Raw genomic sequence first — 6,934 nt, 5'->3', positions numbered from 1 at the left:
CTGTGGGGAATAGGACTGACTGGGAGTAGAGAGACCATTGTTCCTAATCACTAGTAACAGCAGATCTCGCTCTCCTCCCCTGTCAGAATGGGGATCTGTGTTACTTTGGTAGATCCCTGGTCTGGCTCTCTTTCCCATGCACCTGCTATGGCTCTTAAAGGAGCCGACGTACAGCTGCGGTGATTCACAGGAAAGAGCCGACCTGCTGCCGTATGCTTATAATGACAGCGGCTGGTCAGAAAGTGATTAACCAATTCCCACCCAGCCCATTTTGTTCCACTGACTCTGCCTGTTCGATCTGGTTTTCTGTAATGGCGACGGAGAGAGTCTCTGCTGCTGAGGGATACATGATGAGAGGGGGGCTCTGACTGGGGGATACCTGATGAGAGGGGGGCTTCACTGGGGGATACCTGATGAGAGGGGGGCTCCACTGGGGGATACCGGATGAGAGGGGGGCTCCACTGAGGGATACCCGATGAGAGGGGGCTTCACTGGGGGATACCTGATGAGGTGGGCTTCATTGGGGGATACACAATGTAAGGGGGACTCCGCTGGGATTGCCTGGCGCAAGGGGGACTCTGCTGGGATTGCCTGGTGTAAGGAGGGACTTTGCTGGGGACATCTGATGTAAGGGGGACTCTGCTGGGAATGCCTGATGTAAAGATGGACTCTGACTGTGGGATACTTGATGAGAGGGGGGCTCCACTGGGGGATACCTGATGAGGGGGGCTTCACGGGGGATACCCGATGAGAGGGGGGCTCCACTGGGGGATACCCGATGAGAGGGGGGCTCCACTGGGGGATACCCGATGAGAGGGGGGCTCCACTGGGGGATACCCGATGAGGGGGGGCTCCACTGGGGATACCTGATGAGAGGGGGCTTCACTGGGGGATACCAGATGTAAGGGGGACTCCGCTGGGATTGCCTGGTGTAAGGAGGGACTGCTGGGAATGCCTGGTGTAAGGAGGGACTCCGCTGGGAATGACTGGTGTAAGGAGGGACTCTGCTGGGAATTCCTAATGTAAGAAGTGACTCCGCTGGGATTGCCTGATGTAAAGAGGGACTCTACTTGGATTGCCTGGGGTGTAAGGGGATGATGTGGCAAGTGACACTCGGGGCTTCCACTGATTTTACAGTTTAGCTATTTCTTTATCAATCATCCTGTCACCATAACAACCATGTGGATGGGAGCCGGCAGCTCCCGCGCGCATTGCATGGGAGTGATGTCACGCGGCTCCGGCCAGTCACACAGCCGGAGTCCACAGACCCAGAAGGAAGACAGGTGAAGATGGATGCGGCCTCAAGCGGAAACGACGAGGGCTTCGTTTGCAGGTGTCACATAATGTGTTAGTATGCGATGCATACTAGCACATTATGCCTTTACTTTGCAGGTAAGAAAAAAAAAGTAGAGTTCACTTCCTCTTTAATATTTTTTTCAAATGGTGCATCCCTAGGTGGTATTTAGCTGCCTCGGAACACAGCAAACTGTCCATGGCTAAACTGCCTTGTGAGTGTAGCCTTAAAGTGGTTGTAAACCCTTACAAACCACTTTGACCTACAGGTAAGCCTAGATTAAGGCTTACCTGTAGGTCCAAGAAATATCTCCTAAACCTATATGGTTTAGGAGATATTTGCCCGAAAACAGGCACCGCTGTCTACGGCGCATGCGCCGTAGACAGCGGCGCGCAGGCGCACTGAGCGCGACTTTCTCAGCGACAGCGCTGCCGCGCATGTCGGCTCCCGTGCGCATGCGCGGGAGTGACGTCATCGCGGCTTCGCTGAATGACAGCGGCGGAGCTGCGATACCCCACCAAGAAGATGGATGCGGCGGTTCTACAGGGGACAGCGGCGACTTCGCTGGCTCCTGTGTCAGGTAAGTGACACATAATGGACTACTATGGGATGCATAGTAGTCCATTATGCTTTGCCTTTGCAGGGAATGAAAGAGGAAGTAAACTCATCAGGGTTTACTTCCTCTTTAATGCTCATATGAGATTTTGGTGATCAATTTTATATCTAATTTAACCACTTCTGGACAGCACACGGGATATATACGTCGGTAAATTGACATTATATACCATGGTTATGGTAGCACATAGCTGCCATTACCCCGCTATATTTTTACACACCACAGGATCACTTTTATGGGCAGCGGGAGAGGTGAGTCATTTTCCCAGCTTACCGGAGACGTCGGTAGCAACAAAAACAATCCAACTGTCTGGATTAATGGGCAGGAAGTTGAGTGAGGACAAGATGGCCCCCACTCAACTCTATGCCCTTGGTGGACCGGAGCAATGTCAAACGTCACTTCCGCCCTCTGGCCATTAAAGGGCCCATTTTTATTTTCTGTGTTTATGTAAAATTAATTTATTTTATTTTTTTGCCTTTTAAGTGTAAATTAGAGAGCTGAGCTCTTTTTTGACCCCAAATCTGGCATTAAAGAGGCTCTCCTGTCCTGCTTAATTCTATTACATGGGATATTTACAATAGCAATACAAGTGATCCAAACTTTTTTTTAAAGGGACAGTGTAAAAATAGAAAATAAAAACGAAAAAAAAATAATAATTTAAAGCGCCCCATCCCTCCGAGCTCACGCGCAGAAGCAAACACATACGCAAGTCGCGCCGACATATGTAAACGGCGTTCAAACCACACGTGAGGTATCGCCGCGAACGTTAGCGCAAAATAAATTATTCTAGCACTAGACCTCCACTGTAACTCCAACCTATAAAAAATTAAAACGTTGCCTATGATGATTTTTTTGTACCATAGTTTGTCTCCATTCCACGAGCGTGTGCAATTTTAAAGCGTGACATGTTGCTTTCACAATATACAAAACTTTACTGTTTTCTTATTTTTTAGTTAAAAAAGTGTATTTTTCCCCAAAAAATGCGTTTGTAAGACCGCTGCGCAAATACAGTGTGACATAAAGTATTGCAACAATCTCCATTTTATTCTCTAGTCTAGAGTCTCTGCTAAAAAAATATACTGTATATAAATATTGTGCATAAATGACAGTGCCATCATATAACCAAAAACACAGAACACTGACATCCTCTTGTGATGCCCTCTTGTGGATGCTAGAGAAAGTGCTAGTGCACTAAAAGTCCATATATCATGAAGTTAATAAAATAAACAATAATCACTTCTCTCTGAATATGCCTTTCTCAGAAGTTCCAAGCTCAACCACGCAGCAAGGTTCGTCACGGAGGGGAAGTGGCCATCCATCTCAGCCTTGTCCGACTTGACGGGCACCTTCAGAGTGCCTTTCTGGAGGGCGGTACAATTACACCACTTCCTACATTCCATCCCCAAGCCTTCACACGACAACAGATGGCTTTCGAGGACCTTTGTACGGGCACAGGCCCACTGCCACATACCCTCTCCCAAAATTACTCCCTACTGAACACACCATCGGACCAGACATAACTACCCTGCTTGTCCAAGTGGGAAAAATACCTAAATTGCACATTTCCCCTGCACAAAGACAGCGTATTATTACCATGGCACTTAAATCCTCAATATGCACTAAAATCCAAGAATCAAATTTTAAGCTCCTCTCCCGCTGGTATCTGACACCTTCTAGACTACATAGGTGATTCCCTCCTCCTCTGACCGGTGCTGGCACTGTGGAGACGAGGAGGGCACTTTGTTACATATTTTCTGGTCCTGTCCAAAGGTGAAGGACTTCTGGAGAGAAGTCCGCTGTATCACGCAGAGATTTACGGAACTACCAATATGGGAGGAGCCCGCATTTTTCCTCCTGCACCTCTCCAAGATCCCCATTAAAACATATAAAAAATTGATCCTAAGACACCTATTGAATGCAGCTAAGTCTTGTATACCTCTCCTGTGGAAACAATGCTCTCCCCCATCTATAACACTTTGGATTAGGAAAGTTGAGGAGATAAAGACGATGAAGGATCTGATCCTCACATCACAAAATAAACAAGAAGTGTTTAAACAAACTTGGGAAAATTGGAATCTCTTCATCTTCTCACATGAGGGTCGACGTCTCATGGAGACTTAGAGTTTTTCGCCAACCCGTTTCAGTCCCTGTTCTCTGGCTGCCATCGCGTCTCCTGCCCCCCCCTTCCTCCTCCCCTTTGCACAACTCTCCTCTTCCCTCTCTAACTGTCCTTTCCCTCTTAACCCCCCTGTAAAATGGAAAAAATGGAAAAGGATGGGAGTGAGGGCCCTTGCTCCCTCCCGGCGGAGGTGAATTGATACCGCCCGGGGGGTCCCTAAGCGTATTGGGCCCCTAGATGGTGATATAAGTATGGGATTACCTTGATGTTTACTGTGTTCTCATGAATGTAGTGATCCCATTACCGGAATGTGATGTAACCCTGAGTAACCCTGATGTGTAATGTGGGGACCCTTTCTCCCTTCTGTTGGAACTGAATAAAAACTATATTTGAAAAAAAAAAAAACAATAAAAGTGACAGGTGCTTCAAAAACTGTATTCGGTGCTCCTTAAAAGTGCCCCATAAGAAAAGCACTTACCGGAACCTCCCCCAGCTAGTATAGAGGAGCCTGTGGGATGCAGTAGAACTACATACTTATGACGAGCATGACTCCCCTTATATCTTGACAAGCTGAAAGAAGATTATTTTATGCCTTACACCGCAAACACGGAAGCAACCAGCTGAAGCAGGACCAGGTTTTTCTGTGTGCTACACAGTGGCAAATACTGTGAAGGCGAAATTCCTCCCTGTGGAGTGAATGGTTCAGGTGAGTGCATTTCTTATGGGGCACTTTTAAGAAGCACCAAATACAGTTTTTGAAGAGCACCTGTCACTTTTATTATTTTATTTTATTAACTTCATGATATATGGACTTTTAGTGCACTAACACTTTCTCTAGTATCCATTAGAGGGCACGACGAGAGGATATCAGTGTTCTGTGTTTGTTTATATGATGGCACTGTCGTATATGCACGATATTTATATCTTTTAATATCATACCAGATTGTTGTATTAGAATCAAGTTTTTTTGCATACAAGGATTGCACTAATTATTAGTCTGGCTGTTTGCACATATGCATCCCAGCAGTGTTGCACAAGACTGTGGCAACAGTACCTAGACCATTTGTATATTAACCACTACAATACAGGGCACTTTCGCCCCCTTCCTTCCCAGCCCAATTTTCAGCTTTCATCGCTCTAGCGCTTTCAGTGACAATTGCGCGGTCATGCTACACTGTACCCAAATTAAATTTTTATCATTTTGTTCGCACAAATAGAGCTTTATTTTGGTGTTATTTATTCACGACTCTGTTTTTTATTTTTTGCGATATAAGCAGCAAAAAAAGCGGAAATTTGGAAAAAAAAACAATATTTTCTTTTTTCTATTTTAAAAGAAATCCAATAAAATCGAATTTTGTCATAAATTTAAGCCAAAATGTATTCTGCTACATGTTTTTGGTAAAAAAAAATTTGGTTAAGTGTATAATAATTGGTTTGTGTGATCACGGACATATGTACGCAAATGATCATGTACATATGTGTGAAGGTGATCACGTACATATGTGTGCAGATAATCATTGGGACATGTGATTTTAGTGGGACATATGTGGGGGACATGTTTTTATTATTAGGGACATGTGTTTTTATTATTTGGGGACAGGTATGTTTTGGGGACATGTGTGTTTTGGGGACATATGTGGGGACATTGTGTTTATACTGTGTGGTGTGTTGTGTGTATTACACTAGACTGATGATCAGTGAGTAAAAAGCTGTAAAAAACAGCTCATACTCACTGATCATCAGCCGGCTGCAGCGATCTGCTCTCCTCTCCTCAGCGATGACTTCTGTGTGAGGAGAGGAGGAGCCGATTGCCTAGCAACCGGCTGTTTGTTTACATCACATGACGGCCGTGATTGGACACGGCCGTCATGTGATCAGGAGGGCCAATCACAGAGCCCTCTTGCCGATCTGAAATGTGCCGTGTCTGGGTGACACGAGCACATCGGGATCGCGCCGCTGCGCGGGCACGCGCGCGCGCGATCCCGCTACTTCTGAAGGATGTTCCTGAACGTCCTATCAGAAGTAGACGGCTCCCACCCGGCCGTATATGTGCATTGGCCGGGTGGGAAGTGGTTAGGATTGCACATTTATTGGTTTGGGTTTGAATCTCTTTGATATCATCTGCACAGTTATTACATAAGGAAACAGATCCACTCAATAGGTTTATTTCAAATTTGGGGACTCTTCACATGTCAAGGGTGTGAGACATTTCACCCTAGAACAGCCCAATTTCTACCCTTTTACTTGGTATTCATTCTATAATTCCACTTAGGTGGACATATTGGTAGAGGCAGCAGTTCTTCCCCACTGTTTTCTCTCTATAAGCGCGGGATCTCATATATTTCTAAATATATTTTTTTACGCTATATATATATATATATATATATATATATGTGTGTGTGTGTGTGTGTGTGTGTGTAGCGCCCATACCATTTTGGTAGATGCTTAGTGGTGTTTTTAATAGTGTAGGAGGTAGAAATAGGTAAATTGAACCAGGACTAAGTGTCTTTTATTGGGCCTGGTTGTGGATTTGAGATTGGGAGTGATAGAGTAGAAGGGGGTGTGGCCGCCTACACTTGGGCTCAGGGATACCTCCTCTGCTTGGGAGAGGACTCTGCTGGCAAGAGAGGATGGACTGAGACCTGAGTGGCAGGAAACCCCATGTGAGAGAAGTGACCATTAGTTTATTTAGTTTAGACTATTAATTTTTGTGGTCTGAAAGGAGGTCTCTCATTAAAGGGGGGGGGGGTCACATGTCCCGGGGGATTATTCCAGAGAAGGGCTCGAGGTCCAGAGGTTTGGGACTGGAGGCCCCGGCGCCTCCAGGGGAGGAGGCTGGAAGGCGCGGGAGTTCAGAGATCGCCGAAGGTGATTCCAGGGAGGCCAAGGTCGGGTTTCCTAGAGC

The sequence above is a fragment of the Lithobates pipiens genome, unplaced genomic scaffold (genome assembly GCF_037356315.1).
Source record: "Lithobates pipiens isolate NorthernLeopardFrog02 unplaced genomic scaffold, aLitPip1_a1.2 Scaffold_18, whole genome shotgun sequence".
Classification (NCBI taxonomy): Eukaryota; Metazoa; Chordata; class Amphibia; order Anura; family Ranidae; genus Lithobates; species Lithobates pipiens.
The sequence above is the reverse complement of the archived record's forward strand: the minus strand, read 5'-3'. Positions refer to the sequence as shown.